At 41.3% G+C, this 17,319-nt stretch overlaps 1 protein-coding gene across 10 annotated transcripts in view; it reads right to left on the bottom strand.

Moving 5' to 3' along the window:
* Positions 1-17,319, bottom strand: part of LOC121444770 (ralBP1-associated Eps domain-containing protein 2) — a 282,845-nt gene that overhangs the window by 178,883 nt on the left and 86,643 nt on the right. The window lies entirely within an intron of this gene.

Genomic DNA, 17,319 nt, shown 5'->3' with positions numbered 1-17,319 from the left:
CCCATCAACACAAATTCTCTTTAAGACCAGAGGCAACTGTTTTTTATTTTGTTTTATTTTTTTGGCAACTTTCTTTTATCTCCCAGCACAGAAATAGACACCTAAGATGCAATCAATTCTCAATCAAGTGCATGAAACTTACACTCAAAATAAAATGCAACTGAGTTTTATAATGTGTGCACTACTATGAATATGTAAATAACACACCCTAAGTTATAGATAAGGCTGTGCATGGAGAACATGGCCAACAGCATCAGGGTAGTTTCAGTATGAAGAGAGTTGTCTTACAAGATAATTCCTAATATAAAGAAATTTTAGTCCTTGGCAGGTCAACAAATAAACTATATTTCATAAAATGAACAATTAAATTTCAAAAAAGTGTGAATTTAGGGTGTCAACAAGATGCTTCAGCAGATAGGGGTGTCTGCTGCAAAGCCTGACCAGCTCAATCTTATCTCTAGGCCCTACAGGAAGAAATGAGAAAACCAAACCATGGAGGCTGTTCTCTGATCACTACACTTATACACCATGACACGGGCATCCATGGCATATGAATCTGCACATAAAACAAATAAAATGCAATAAAAGACTTTTTAAAAAGTGTGAATTTACTACCAAATTGACTTTGAATTATTCCTTTACCGTAGCTACTATCTCAAATCGGGAAGTGTTCTCACAACAGGTAACTGAAATTGCTGGTAAAATATTCATCATGGTACTTTAAGACTCGCCTTATCTGACATCAGATAATCAACTTGTTTACATTTGTCTCTATATTTTCATGCATACTAGTAGATTCTCTACATTTTAGCTAGAGAAGAAGAAATACAGTAAGCTCATAGGTCATTTGTCTTGCTCTTTGTACACTAAACTTCTCAGATATATACCAAGAGCTTTCTGAAATAATTATGCTTCAAGGAAGAGAACATAATTCTAAACCTTTGGAATTTACCTATGGAGTGGTGCCTCATCTGCATGAGATTTCTCAATCCAAAAGGCAGGCTACTTTTATAAGGTTTTGTTGGTTGGTTTGTTGGTTAGTTGTTTGGTTGGTTGGTTGGCTGGCTGGCTGGCTAGCTGGCTGGCTGGCTGGCTGGCTGGCTGGCTGGTTGGTTGGTTGGTTGGGTTTTTTGTTTGTTTGGTTGCTTGGTTTTGGTTTTGGTTTTTTGGTTTTAGTTCATTAAAGTTCAAAATATTTTTTTCAGTTAAATTCTCTATGGAAGCTTGGCAGTGGTGGCACATGCCTTTAGTCCCCGCACTTGGGGGGCAGAGGCAGGTGGATCTCTGTGAGTTCAAGTCCAGCCTGGTCTATAGAGCAAGTTCCAGGACAGCCAGCAAAACCCTATCTTGAAGAAAAAAAATTCTCCATTAAAAAGTTTTAAGGTATGTGTAGAAATATTTTAATGACATCTAAAGAAGAAAGTGATATAGTATAGTCAGCTACTCAATTAACAGAGATATTTCATAAGCTGGCTTCTTCACCATCTTCTTTAGTTGACTTCAAATGTGTAACACACTCTCCTGGATCCATCCTAGATTACACACTGTCCAGATTTCCAGTATAAAATGAGAGAACTTATGGACTAGACTTTGTTTTCTCAGGTGGGAAGCAGGGGATGGAAAAAAAGGAATGGATGAAATCAACTTCTTATAACTTACAGATGCACACTAAACTGAACGTTGAATACAAAGATACAAATCTGGACATGGTTCCAGAAGGTTGAAGGCTACTAAAAAGCTTCCCTCCTACCTAATGCTGTAAAATTCAGTAACTGTGCTAAGCAACCAGTCCATACATGCTCCAGTTTGTATATAATACTTTCTTTCCTAGCTGAAAGGTAATACATTTTTAGAATAGTTCAAAGGTTTGAATATGCTTCTCTCTTTCTAGTATTTTAAAGGCCTCCACAGAATAGTCAAAAAATTAATAGTAGGAGGGGCTAGAAGAATTCTCCAAGAAACCCCTTCCTCTCTCCCACTCCCTGCTCTCTCCATCAGCGGGTAAGTTCAGACTCTGCTCTCACCTCACCAGGTTCTGTTGTGGGAGGTCCTTCCACTCCTCCAGCCTATAGCTGCTGAGATACCAGCCCATTGGGGCGTGATCTCTCTCCCTTCAAAAAGGCTGCCACTTAATTCCATCTGGACGGGTGAGTGTGTGCTATCCAGGGGCGGACTGTCCGGGAAGAGAGCACAAACCCCCCTCCCCCAGCTCCTTCTGCAGGGCTGTCTTTCTTTTGCACGACCCAGCTCCCCAGCACCCCACCCCAACCCTGCCCTGCTGTATGCTAGGACCAGTGCTCAAGAACAGTTTTAAGCTCCTACACTAAGGCTACCCACCCAGAGCAGTGAGTGCCTGCCTACCGGGCAGGCCTCAGGGTCCCCTGTAAGGGAGCCTGGGCACCTTCAGCTCCGGCGCCAGGCTTCCTGTGCTCCTCTGGATATCGCCCCCCCCCCCCTTGCTCCATTCATCCTTTTGCCCCCGGATCATTGGGCTACCTAGCGGCCCTGTTTAGTTGCTGAGGAATCCCATCTGAACGGGAACGGTTCCTGCTTCTACACTGAAGAGATACACCCAGAGAGTCAATCACAGGAGAGACTGGACCAAGACACCAGGCCTCTCCTGGCTCCATTTGAAGGAAGAGATGGGAAGGCGCCAAGGCAAGAATTCCTCCTACAACCTGAAAGGCAACATGACACCACCAGAATCCAGGGATCCCGAAATAAGAAGAATTGTACACCCTACTCCAGAAGAAATAGAAGAAATCGACTCAAAAGTGAACTATATGAAAATAATAGAGGACCTTAAACAGGAAGTGAAAAACTGCCATAAACAATTAGAGATTACAAACAAACAGGTAGAGGAAATGAATAAATCACTCAAAGACACACAAGAAAACCAAGAGAAACAAGAAAAAGCAATCAAACAGGTTAGGGAAGCGGTTCAAGACTTGAAGAATGAGATGGAAGCAATGAAGAAAATACAAACCGAGGGAAGAATGGAAATGGAAAATCTGGGTAAACGAACAGGAACTACAGAGACAAGTACTAACAACAGATTACAAGAGATAGAAGAAAGAATGTCAGACACTGAAGATACCATAGAGAAAATAAACACACTGATCAAAGAAAACAGCAAAACCAACAAATCCTCATCACAAAACATTCAGGAAATCTGGGACACAATAAAAAGACCAAACCTAAGAATAATTGGGATAGAAGAAGGAGAAGAAGTACAGCTCAACGGTCCAGAAAATATATTTAATAAAATTATAGAAGAAAACTTTCCCAACCTAAAGAAAGATATTCCTTTGAAGGTTCAAGAAGCATACAGAACACCGAATAGACGGGACCAAAAAAAAAAAAAAACATCTCCTCATCATTTAATAATCAAAACACAAAACATACAGAATAAAGAAAGAATATTAAGAGCTGCAAAGGAAAAGGGTCAAGTTACTTATAAGGGTAAACCTATCAGACTTACACCTGACTTCTCTATGGAAACCATGAAAGCCAGAAGGTCCTGGATAGATGTACGTCAGAAACTAAGAGACCATGGATGCAAGCCCAGACTACTATACCCAGCCAAGCTTTTGTTCACTATAAATGGAGAAATCAAAATTTTCCAGGATAAAAATAAATTTAAACAATACGTTACCACAAATCCAGCCTTACAGAAAGTAATAGAAGGAAAATCACAAACCAAGGAGTCCAACAATGACCACAATAACTCAAACATCTGGAGACCCATCACCAGAACAACTCAAAGAAGGGAAACACACAAACTCTACTACTAAAAAAGTGACCGGAGTTAACAACCACTGGTCATTAATATCACTTAATGTCAATGGACTCAACTAACCTATAAAAAGGCACAGGCTAAAAGATTGGATACGAAAACAGGATGCAACATTCTGCTGTTTACAAGAAACACACCTCAACCACAAAGACAGGCACCTACTCAGAGTAAAGGGCTGGGAAAAGGCTTATCAAGCAAATGGACCCAAGAAACAAGCAGGTGTGGCCATACTAATTTCTAACAAAGTTGACTTCAAACTTAAATCAATCAGAAAAGATAGAGAGGGACATTTTATACTCATAACAGGAACAATCCATCAGGATGAAATCTCAATCCTGAATATCTATGCCCCTAATATAAAAGCACCCACGTACGTAAAAGAAACATTGCTAAAACTCAAGGCTGCCATCAAACGGCACACACTAATAGTAGGAGACTTCAACACTCCTCTCTCACCAATGGACAGGTCAATCAGACAGAAACCTAACAGAGAAATAAGAGAATTAATAGAGGTAATGAATCAAATGGACTTAACAGACATCTATAGAACATTCCACCCAAATAGGAAAGAATATACCTTCTTCTCTGCAGCTCATGGAACCTTCTCGAAAATTGACCACACACTCGGTAACAAAGCAAACTTCCACAGTTACAAAAAAAAATTCGTAACCTCCTGCATCTTATCATACCACCATGGATTAAAGTTAGAATCCAACAACAATGCTACCCCCAGAAAGCCTACAAACTCATGGAAACTGAACAGTCAACTTCTGAACCACACCTGGATCAAGGAAGAAATAAAGAAAGAAATCAAAGTCTTCCTGGAATTCAATGAAAATAAAGAAACAACCTATTCAAACTTATGGGACACTATGAAAGCAGTCCTGAGAGGAAAGTTCATAGCACTAAGTGCCCACTTAAAGAAAACAGAGAAAGCACACATTGGAGACTTAACAGCCCACCTGAAAGCTCTAGAAAAAAAAGAAGCAGACTCACCTAGGAGGAGTAGAAGACTTGAAATAATCAAACTGAAGGCTGAAATCAACAAAATAGAAACACAGAAAACAATACAAAGAATCAATGAAACAAAAAGCTGGTTCCTAGAGAAAATCAACAAGATTGATAAACCCCTATCCAAGCTAATCAAACGGCAGAGAGAGAATATGCAAATTAATAAGATCAGAAATGAAAAGGGGGACATAACCACAGACACAGAGGAAATTCAGAGAATCATTAGATCTTACTACAAAAGCCTGTATGCCACAAAACTGGAAAATGTAAAAGAAATGGACACGTTTTTAGATAAATACCATATACCAAAGTTAAACCAGGACCAGGTGAACAATCTAAACAGACATGTTGGTTGCGAAGAATTAGAAGCTGTTATCAAAAAACTCCCTACCAAAAAAAGCCCAGGACCAGATGGTTTCAATGTGGAATTCTACCAGAACTTCCAAGAAGAGCTTATTCCTATACTTCTTAATGTATTTCACAATATAGAAACAGAAGAGTCATTGCCAAATTCCTTTTATGAAGCTACAGTCACTCTGATACCAAAACCACACAAAGACTCAACCAAGAAAGAGAATTACAGGCCAATCTCACTCATGAACATCGACACAAAAATCCTCAACAAAATACTGGCAAACCGTATCCAAGAACACATTAGAAAAATTATCCATTATGATCAAGTAGGCTTCATCCCAGAGATGCAGGGCTGGTTCAACATACGAAAATCTATCAATGTAATCCATCATATAAATAAACTGAAAGAAAAAAATCATATGATCATTTCATTAGATGCTGAAAAAGCTTTTGACAAAATTCAACATCCCTTTATGATTAAAGTATTGGAGAGATTAGGGATACAAGGGTCATACCTAAATATTATAAAAGCTATTTACAGCAAACCGACAGCTAACATCAAACTAAATGGAGAGAAACTCAAAGCCATCCCACTAAAATCAGGAACACGCCAAGGATGTCCACTCTCTCCATACCTCTTCAATATAGTGCTTGAAGTTTTAGCAATTGCAATAAGACAACATAAGGGGATCAAGGGGATTCGAATTGGGAAGGAAGATGTTAAACTTTCATTATTTGCAGATGATATGATAGTGTACATAAGCGACCCCAAAAACTCCACCAAAGAACTCCTAAAGCTGATAAACAGCTTTAGTAATGTGGCAGGATACAAGATCAACTCCAAAAAAATCAGTCGCCCTCCTATACACACAAAGGATATGGAAGCAGAGAGGGAAATCAGAGAAGCATCACCTTTCACGATAGCCACAAATAGCATAAAATATCTTGGGGTAAATCTAACCAAGGAAGTGAAAGATCTATTTGACAAGAACTTTAAGGAATTGAAGAAAGAAATTGAAGAGGATACCAGAAAGTGGAAAGATCTCCCTTGCTCTTGGATTGGGAGGATCAACATAGTAAAAATGGCAATTCTACCAAAGGCAATTTATAGATTCAATGCAATCCCCATCAAGGTCCCATCAAAATTCTTCACAGATCTGGAGAGGACAATAATCAACTTTATATGGAAAAACAAAAAACCCAGGATAGCCAAAACAGTCTTATATAATAAAGGAACTTCTGGAGGCATTACCATCCCTGACTTCAAACTCTACTTCAGAGCTACAGTATTGAAAACAGCTTGGTATTGGTATAAAAACAGAGAAGTCAACCAATGGAATCGTATAGAAGACCCAGATTTTAACCCACAAACCTATGAACACCTCATTTTTGATAAAGGAGCTAAAAGTATACAATGGAAGAAAGAAAGCATCTTCAACAAATGGTGCTGGCACAACTGGATGTCAACCTGTAGAAGAATGAAAATTGACCCATATCTATCTCCATGCACAAAACTCAAGTCCAAATGGATCAAAGACCTCAATATCAGTCCAAGCACACTGAACCTGATAGAAGAGAAATTGGGAGGTACCCTACAACAGATGGGCACAGGCGATTGCTTCCTAGGTATAACCCCAGAAGCACAGACATTAAGGGCAACATTGAATAAAGGGGACCTACTAAAACTGAGAAGCTTCTGTAAAGCAAAGGACACTGTCACTAGGACAAAAAGGCAACCCACTGACTGGGAGAAGATCTTCACCAACCCCGCAACAGACAAAGGTCTGATCTCCAAAATATATAAAGAACTCAAGAAACTAGACCGTAAAAGGCTAATCAACCCAATTAAAAAATGGGGCACTGATCTGAACAGAGAATTCTCAACAGAAGAAGTTCAAATGGCCAAAAGACACTTAAGGTCATGCTCAACCTCCTTAGCGATCAGGGAAATGCAAATCAAAACAACTTTGAGATATCATCTTACACCTGTCAGATTGGCTAAAATCAAAAACACCAATGATAGCCTCTGCTGGAGAGGTTGTGGAGGAAGGGGTTCCCTCATCCATTGCTGGTGGGAATGCAAACTTGTGCAACCACTTTGGAAAGCAGTGTTTCGGTTTCTCAGGAAATTCGGGATCAACCTACCCCTGGACCCAGCAATACCACTCCTGGGAATATACCCAAGAGATGCCCAATCATCTGACAAGGGCATTTGTTCAACTATGTTCATAGCAGCATTATTTGTAATAGCCAGAACCTGGAAACAACCTAGATGTCCTTCAATGGAAGAATGGATGAAGAAAGTGTGGAATATATACACATTAGAGTACTACTCAGCGGTAAAAAACAATGACTTCTCAAATTTTGCATGCAAATGGATGGAAATAAAAAATACTCTCCTGAGTGAGGTAACCCAGACCCAAAAAGATGAACATGGGATGTACTCACTCATAATTTGTTTCTAGCCTTAAATAAAGGTCAGTGAATCTATAATTGGATATCCTAAAGAAGCTAAATAAGAAGGTGAACCCAAAAAAAAACATATAGCTATCCTCTTGGGTAGGGGAAGTAGACAAAATTGCCAGGCAAAAATCGGGATCTTAAGGGTGGGGCGGAGGGGGGTAAGGGGAGATGGGGAGAGAAAAGTGAGAAGGGTAGGATGGGGAGAACTTGGGGCAACGGGATGATTGGGATAAAGGAAGGTTGGATAGGGGAGCAGGGAAGCACATATCTTAATTAAGGGAGCCATCTTAGGGTTGGGAAGAGACTTGGACCTAGAGGGGCTTCCAGGTGCCCAAGGCGATGTCCCCAGTTAGTTCCTGGGGCAGCTGAAGATAGGGAACCTGAAATGATCCTATCCTATAGCCATACTGGTGAATATTTTGCATATCACCATAGAACCTTCATCTGGCGATGGATGGAGATAGAGACAGAGACCCACACTGGAGTACTGGACTGAGCTCCCAAGGCCCCAATGAGGAACAGAAGGAGGGAGAAGACGAGCAAGGAAGTCAGTACCAAGAGGGGTGCACCCACCCACGGAGACAGTGGGGCTGATCTATTGGGAGCTCACCAAGGCCAGCTGGACTGTGACTGAAAAAGCATGGGATAAAACCGGACTCTCTGAATATGGCGGACAATGAGGGCTGCTGAGAAGCCAAGGACAATGGCACTGGGTTTTGATCCTATTTCATGTTCTGGCTGTGTGGGAGCCTAGCTAGTTTGGATGTTCACCTTCCTAGACATGGACAGAGGGGGGAGGACCTTGGACTTTCCACAAGGCAGGGAACCCTGATTGTTCTTTGGACTGGAGAGGGAGAGGAGTGGGGGGAGAGGGAGAGGTGTGGGGGGACAGGGAGAGGAGTGGGGAGGAGGAGTAGGAGGCTGGGAGGAGGCGGAAATTGTTTTTTTCTCAATAAAACAAAAAGAAAGTTAAAAAAAAAGCGGCCACTTCCCTCTCCTCTCTCTCTTCACTTCCTGCTCCGCAGGCGACAAGACTCCCTTCCTAGTTGCTCAGAGGGCTGTTGTCTGGGACGGTGATCTGTAAGTTTTTTCCCCTTTAAATAAATACCACCCTATTAATCATAATTCCAAACTGGTGTGGCATTGTTTGTGACTTACGCCTTCAAGGTTCAAGTCCTACTCTAGACTGTCTCCCTTTATCCACCAGTCTCAGCCTCCCTCCAAGTCTCTTATTATAACCAGACCCCCTTTTCAGTTCCAAAGCACTTCCTGGGTTCCTCGTGTTCTTCAGGTAAAACTCCGTCCTGAATATGGCCCTCGTATCTGATCTGAACCACCCTCCCAACAATCCTCCACTGAAGCTAACTAAGGCTCTAGGCACAGCAGACAGCAGTCTCTCAACACCCATTAAGGAGTTCTCTACATAGGCTCCAAACGTGTCTTTGTTTCTCTGCCTGTTCTTCATTACCCAATGACTGATGTTATCTCTGAAACCTTATGCAATTCCATGACACCATGGTAGACTTTTCACCGATGTCAAAGATACCTGACACAAACAACTTAAGGGGGGAAGGATTTATTTCACTCAGCTTCAGTGATTCCAATCCATTAGGGAGAGTGTATCAGGGAAAAAGGCCTATCAGACAGGCAGAGCATCTCACTTCCTAACAAGGAAGAAGCAAAAGGGGGAAATGCACAATTGGTACTTTTACTGCTTCCATTACACCCCTTCCCATCTTGTCCTCCATGTCCTCAGTGCACAGCACAAGTTAATGGTGTGGCTTTGTCATGACTGTTCCCTGGGAGTCATACTTCATGATGTTTTATCTACACTTTACTGCTCAATGAATGTCACTGGGTTAGTTTTCACAGCCTGTAGAGTTCTCTCTCGTGCTGTAATTACTTTTACGAGTAGCTGTTAAAATAGTGTTAGCCTTATCACATCATATAGTCAAGAGTTCCTACAAGAATATAAGAGATTGTGAACTGCTCCATTCCCCACTATTCAACCAGAAGAATACTGCTTCAACTGGAATTTAGAATGAAGAGTGTCTCAGTGATGACTCTAGAGACATACTTTCTTGTGTTCAGCATACCCCAGTGGATGTCAATTGGCACACTCAACAATATGGAAGAGAATTTGAAAGACACACTCATAAGCTGTACTCCAACCCCTTAGGAAACAAATGAAGAGGCAAGTCAACAACTGCATGCTAGCTTTCCCGTTTCCATTCATTTAAACTTTCTAATGTCATTTCAGCAAGCCACTCAAGAAAAGATGAACCCCTCTTATTGTATTGCTCAATATCATACCAAAGCACCTCACTAAAGAGAAAAACAGACACGCAGAGCTTAGGTGTGATACCAGACAGCAGATATTTTTCTATACTTTATGCATAGCAATATAAAGTACACTAAATAACATTATGATAGAATGCTCCCTAGTTATACACAAATTAAGTTCCCAGGTCAAAAAGTTAATTGAGTTGGAACTTTGATGGGGATTGCATTGAATCTGTAGATTGCTTTAGGTAAGATGGCAGCAGTGGAAACACAGCTTGAACTGGCTCTCCCCTGTGACTACCCCAATTGTCAGCGAAGAGCCTTCATCCAGTGACTGATCAAGGCAGATTCAGAGACCCACAGCCAAACATTGGGCCCAACAAGGGAGTACTGCTAAAGAGAGGGAGGAGGGATTGTAGGAGGATAGGGACATCAGAGGAAAACTCACAGAAACTATTAGGCTGATTCATGGGAACTCACAGTATCTGAACCAACAACTAGGAAGCCTGCATGGGACCAACCTACACTCTGCATATATGTGACAGCTGTGTAGCTTGGTCTACTTGTGGGACTCCTGGCAATGGGAGCAGAGACTGGCCCTGGTGCTTTGGTTGACTCTTGGGAACCTATTTCTCATGCTGGATTGCCTGCCCAGTCTGAATACAGGGGGAGGTGCCTGGTCTTATGGCAGCTTGATGTACCATGCTTTGCTGATGCTCACGGGAGGCCTGCCCTTTCTGAGCAAATATGAAGGAGGGGTGAACTGAAGGGGGAGGAGGAAAGGGAGTGGGAGGAAAGGAGGGAGGGGAGGCTGTGATCAGGATGTAAATAAATGAATTAATAAAAAAGTTAATTAAGATATTCCAGGTCCCAAATTCAAAGACAGTATCGAACTGTGTGATAGGCCTCACAGTTCATCTTCTGCTAATTATACCAGAGGCTGGAAAACTACTGCCCATAGATCAACACTAGCGACTTCCTGGTTTTCTATGGCTATCAAGCTGAAAAAGGTCTTTACATATGGACATTTTGCAACCCATTTTATGAAATCAACTTAGAATATCGATAAGGAAAATGTTACTCCTGAAACATTAATTTCATTCTTCTTACAAGTAGTGCGAATTATTTTTCTGAAGCAGTTTTGGCTGAGGATGCAGCTTTGTGGATAGAGTTGAGAGCCTGCATGAAAAATCCCTGGATTAGATCCCCCAGCACCACATAAAACTGCGTGTGGTAGTCAGATGTGTTGGCGCATGCCTTTAATCCCAGCACTCAGAAGGCAGGGGGATCTCTGTGAGTTTGAGGCCAGCCTGGTCTACAAGAGCTAGTTCCAGGGCAGCGAGGGCTGTTACACAGAAAAACTCTGTCTCAAACAAACAAACCTGTGTGTTAGCTTATGTCTGTAATCCCAGCATTCACAAGGTGAGGGAAAGGCAAAAGATCAGAAGCTCAAAGTCATATTGGGATACACAGTGAATTCAAGGCTAGTCTGTACTATATGAGATCCTGTCTCAAAAACTAAAAAAAAAAAAGTTTCATATTTTTAAATTTGTCAATAAACAGTTTTTGGAAGTTTGCTTTCTCCCTTGTTACATAAGCACCTATATAATAGCCTTATTTTGCCAGTTAGTCTAAAAATCCCAAAATACTTACCATCTGGTCCTTTACAGAAAGGACTATCAAGCCCATACATAACAACACAGTGCTTCAATCAGCTGTATTTCACATCCTTTCATGTGCTCTCAATAGCCATGTTGAGAGGGAATTTGTTTGAATCAATCAGTTACACTAGGTAAATGCCACTTAAATTGTGAGCTCTTCCATTCGGAGAAGATATGTGCAGCAGCCTCTTCTTCAGACCTCAATTTTCAACCATCCATCCATCCATTCATTCTTTTATTCACTATACATTTGCTTTAAATTTTCACAAGTTTTTAAGTAGAGACTTTATATTACTATTAACTTCCACAGAAACCACCTGGAGCAAGTGGATGTCATATTCAAATGTGAACAAAACCTATTCAATAGGTAGGGAGATAGAGCAATGGATAAAGTGCTTGCTTTGCAAGCTCGAGGACCATAGTTCAGATCTTTAGACCCCGTGTAAATGACCTGCCTGTAATTCCACTGCTCAGATGGCAGAGATATAGGGTTCTCAGGACAATATGGTTAGCTAGAGTAGCCAAATAGAGAACTTCAAGTTCAGGGAGAGAACCGGCCTCAGTAAATAAAGTAGACAGTGATGAAGGAAAACATCTGAATGAGAAAATACACAGATATCAACCTCTGAACTTCACATGCCCACCCCACACACAGTTGGGAGGGAAATTTACAAATTACAAGTTCCGCTTCCCATTTCAAAAGCTGAAAACCAAATGTTCTGATTCCCATGTAGCTGGGATATAAACAGGCCACCTAGGCTCCATTAGTGGCACATTTTCACAATAGCCTGCTTTGAAGAGAGCCATGGAAAGAAAGGGGCTCTGCTCAGAGCTTCTGCTGTTTTCCTTTCTGATGGAGGAGTGGGGAAAGAAGCAGTTAGCATCAGTCAGATCCCTGGTGTCTGCAGGTCATCCAGGCATCACAACATATGGTTCCTACTTGGCCTGAAGCAGTACGTGTGGCTCCAGGCTTTGCTTCCAAAAACTCAGAACCCACCCGCCCTGTTTCTCCAGCTCTCCAAATGACCCTGTGATTTACCTTAAACACTCTCCCATTTCTGGCTTGTCCTAGAGTGATTCTATTGTTTACTGTAAAAGATCACCAATTAAAAAGGAATGAGGAAGTACTCAGGGTCCTCAGTTTACCTCAGGATGAACTGAGAAAAAAATGGTACTCAGCATTTGACATAGTGGGTATCATTCCCTTGCAGGGTGCGAACACACATAGTTTAGAGATAAGGCATCTCTAGAAACAGAAGCTTACAAACCTGCTGGCTGCCTCTAGAAACAAGAGCACAGAAGGAAACAGAAGTTTACTGTATATTATTTTGTATCTTATACATTTTTGAATTGCATTTTCAAAATTTAGTAAAGTACAAAGAGCAAGAGATACAACCACACATCATGTCAACAAGAAATGACATAGAAATACACCAGAAACATTTCCATTCCTTTTGCTATTAAGTGAAATTTCAGAACCAAGTATCCAAGGCAACAAAGCTTCAAAGGTTCCCACTCACCAAGCCCTGACTTAAAGCACAAACATGGAACTCTTTTCTCTGAACTACCAACACAGAGCAAATAAGAGCTTGCCTTGTCAAAGACTGACTAGCCAGGTGACTGTAGTAGGGGTATCTGATGTTCTTTGTGTTCAGAGCTCATCTACTGGAACAAGGCTTTCTCAAGTTCCCAAACAGTCTCTGACAATGAGTGTAATCTAAAACGATGGCTTCAACCTTTTTCTCTGGTACTTACTACCTCCACCTTGTATTGTGGTTCTCAGAATACCTGTTACAAGGATGGAAGTCCTGCATTTTAACTGGTTGTATTTGTGTATGCAAGTGTATGCATGCAGAAGTAAGAGAACAACTTTCAGTTGATTCTCACCTCCACGTATTTCTGAGGCAGAGTCTCTCTTGTTTTTGCATTGTACTGGATCTTCCAGACTAGCTGACCTTCTGGCAAATTCTCCTGTCTCCACCTCCCATCTCAATGTAATAATGTTGGCAATATAGATGTTTGGCACTGCATCCAGTCCCTTTTATGAGGGTTCTCAGAATTGAACTCAGGTCATCAGTCTTATTCATTAAGTGCTTTTACCCAATGAAACATCTTCCCGTCCCCAAATCTTGCAGGTTAAAATCATCTTTCCCTTCCCTGAAGTACTCATACCACTGATTTGTCTGGCTCACAAATAAATATACTAACTGCATTTTTAATTCCTCATGGCATGATGAAAACCCCAATATATAGTGTTTTTCATCTCTGGATGGTGAACTGTATGACTATCAACCTAATCAAATAAGTAAATTTTCCTTTTATGTACATAAAAGTTGTATTTAATTAAGATTTTTATTAGTATATAAAAGAATGGTTTAGATTATGATTTCCATACATCTATATTATTGTATCTTGTTCTTACTTGCACCCAACTACCCGCTCCTATTCCTCCTCCCTCTACCTGGATGGTAGCCTATCACCACCAAAATAGTTCCTCCTTCTGTTTTATCATGTGTGTGTGTGTGTGTGTGTGCACGCACGCGCGTTTGTGCGTGCATGTGTTTAAATCAAGATTCTGCACATGAGAGAAAGCAGATTGGCTTTCTAAGTTTGGCTTATGTCACTTAACATGAATGCCACATCCATCCTACAAATTTCATAATTTTATTCTTATTTATGGCTAAGAAAAATTTCACTATATGTATTATCTCATTTTCTTCATCTATTTACCTGCTGGTGGCTGATATAAATTTAGGCTGATTACATATCTTGGCTATTGTGAATAGTGCAGTAATAAACACTCATCCAACAGCTGGTACCAGAAAATGGGTCTGTTGCTGTGATGGACGGAGCGTGCTGTTTTGTGGGAGGATTGTGGAGTTATCTGGAGCTTTGGGTTAAAAAGGGTCATTGGGGGGCTGGAGAGATGGCTCAGCGGTTAAGAGCACTGCCTGCTCTTCCAAAGGTCCTGAGTTCAATTCCCAGCAACCACATGGTGGCTCACAACCATCTGTAATGAGGTCTGGTGCCCTCTTCTGGCCTGCAGGCATACACACAGACAAAATATTGTATACATAATAAATAAATAAATATTTAAAATCGTAAAAGGAAAATTTAAAAAGAGGAGCTGCAGAAATTCACAAAAGCAGTGACAAAACAACCTAAAACTCTAAGAGCGATAGGCAAGCCAAGAGGTGTGCATACCTATAATCCCAGCACTCAGGAGGTAGAGACAGGAGGGCCGTGAGTTCAAGCTCATTCTTACTTGCATGGGAAAGGTAAAAATTACAAATAACATAACCCCCCAAAATCCAAGTAGAACATAGTTCCAATCAAATGGCTCCCAAGTGGGGGGAATGAGAAGCAGAAGCCTCATCCACAAGGAAGCCAAATGGAGGTGATTTTTTTCTTTGGTGAAAGGAAACTGGCAGTCCTACCCATAAGATAAGTGACATGCCTCAAGTCTAGCTGTGGATTTTCCAGCAGATGGGTCAGTAATAGAGAGGTACCCCATTTTGTACTCTATATGATTTGTACTCTACCCTATGTTGTACTCTGATTTGGAAAGCGATACAGCCAGGTGCCGTCTTGAGAAAGAATCTTTTGTTTAAAATTGAGCTACCCTGAAGAGATGTAAAAAATGAAAAAAACAAGTCAGACCACCCAAATTTAACCTATCACAACCCTTGGGTGAGAGAGAGAGAGAGCCCACAGGTGGTTACAGAGCAGTAGAGGGCCATATGTTAACAAGAGAAAAGTCCAGGCTGCATGAGGTTCAGTTCAGCAGTGAAATGCACAACTCTTGCCTTCAGTAGCCAAGAGCAGATTCCATCAACTGAGAATAATACTGAAGTGCGATACTCATGAGTCGGAGGTCAGCAGGTGAATCAAGCTCTGGAGGCAAGTATCTCCTGTTTGCTGTGGTAGAGCCTAAGGACTCTAAACTGCATCCACCAGCAGGCTGGCTAATATTAGGAGTTCTTCAAAGTAAGAAGACAGGTCCCCTTGCCTGTAGCTCTCACTGCAGTGATTACCTCCCACATTCCCAAAATACTTGAGAGACACTCCGCAGCTACTTCAGGGAGGTAGGTACTAGCTAGGGAGCTTTGGAAGGATAAAGAGAACCTGCATGGCTCACGGACTACAAAGCTAAGCATGGTCAGCAAAGGTCTCTGGTATACAAAGAAAGGAAGCTGCCAAAGTGAAGACAGCTATGGTGGACATCGGGCACTTACCCAATACAGGCTTTGAGATAGTAACATGGTCTCACATAGCCAAGGCTAGGCTTGAATTTCTCACACTCCTGCTTTTGCCTCCCTCTCGTTTTTCTGGAATTGCAAATGTGAGCTACCATGCTTGGCTCGATAGCAATGTTTTCATTATGCACCTAAATTTGAGGAGAATGGGGACTGGTGTAATGATTTCATTAATGATGCTGATCTCTCATGACTTTTTTCAACCAGGGCTTCTTTGACAAGCCAATGTCATGGCTCTCCCATCTGCCCAGATGGCCGCAATCATGTGGGTATTCATCTCCACTGGTTCAAGGGTTCCTCAGAGCTAACACATGCCTGGAAAGAAATATGGATCCAACAATGCAAAGGTCAGCAGAGATGGAGGTGGGCCATGCAGTAAATTGCCAAGTCACAAAGGGTCCTCTCCATCAATTTAGAAGAAAAGACTAGCAGGCTCCACAGTAATAAATAAAATTTACTAAGGATAGGCTGTGCCAGGCACTGGCCTAAATAGCAGAAACTAATGAAATAAAGGAACCACGACACATACACACAAGCAGTCTTGACACTAGAACTAAATTAAAATGCAATTATAGCACAGATTATAAGAGAAAATTGCTTTCAGAATTCTTGGCCCAAGATTCAGGGCTTTGCATATCACAGAAGTTCTGTGCAGCTAGAAGCAGAGAAATCTCAGGTGAGCACAAATGAACTGCCAGAATTATATAAAGCTTCTGCTGCTTCTGGCAGCTCAGACTTAACTCACAAGCCAAAGGATTAGCTTTGCTGATAGTTCGCTTTCTGACATTTTAGTGCTTTTTGAAAGCAAAAGCCAGGCCTATGGTGCATGCCTTTAATCACAGCACTCAGGAAGCTAGGATAGGAGGATCACCATAAATTGGAGGCCAGATTGGGCTACATAGTAAATTCCAGGCTAGCCTGAGCTGCAGAATGAGACTCTTTCTCAAAAGATAAAAAAAAAAAGTCAGGCATGGTGGCACATGCCTTAAATTTCCAGCACTGGAGACAGAGACAGGTGGAGTTCTGTGAGTTCAAGGCCAGCTTGGTCTACATAATGAGTTCTAGGACAGCCAGGGCTGTTACACAGAGAAACTCTGTCTTGAAAAAGAAAACAAAAAGGTAAAATTATAGTTTCACGTTATTTAGAATTTTCCTGAGTTGAATTCAATATGTTCTATATTGGTGCAGAATATTTTAAGTGCACATGTTTTTTAAAGAAATTAATACCTTATAATAATAGGGCAAAGCAGAGAGTTTGAAATAAGTGAATCGCTAATATTCTACAACAGCCTTTGGCATGCTGGGGGAACGAATAGAAAGGTCAGTCTAGGTCACACTGGAATTCTACTCTTGACTCAACATCCAAATAGATTGGAGGCTTCTAGAATGGAGCTAACCTATTCCAGAAACACCCACCTTGGATGAACTAAAGCAATTCAACTTCAATTATTAGGTTTTTTTGTCAAGTTCCCAATGAAGACCAGATGCAGTAGTT

The sequence above is a fragment of the Microtus oregoni genome, unplaced genomic scaffold, assembly GCF_018167655.1.
Source record: "Microtus oregoni isolate MIOR12 unplaced genomic scaffold, Mior012 000140F_ref0000409, whole genome shotgun sequence".
Lineage (NCBI taxonomy): Eukaryota > Metazoa > Chordata > Mammalia > Rodentia > Cricetidae > Microtus > Microtus oregoni.
This window is presented reverse-complemented; position numbering and strand designations above follow the sequence as displayed.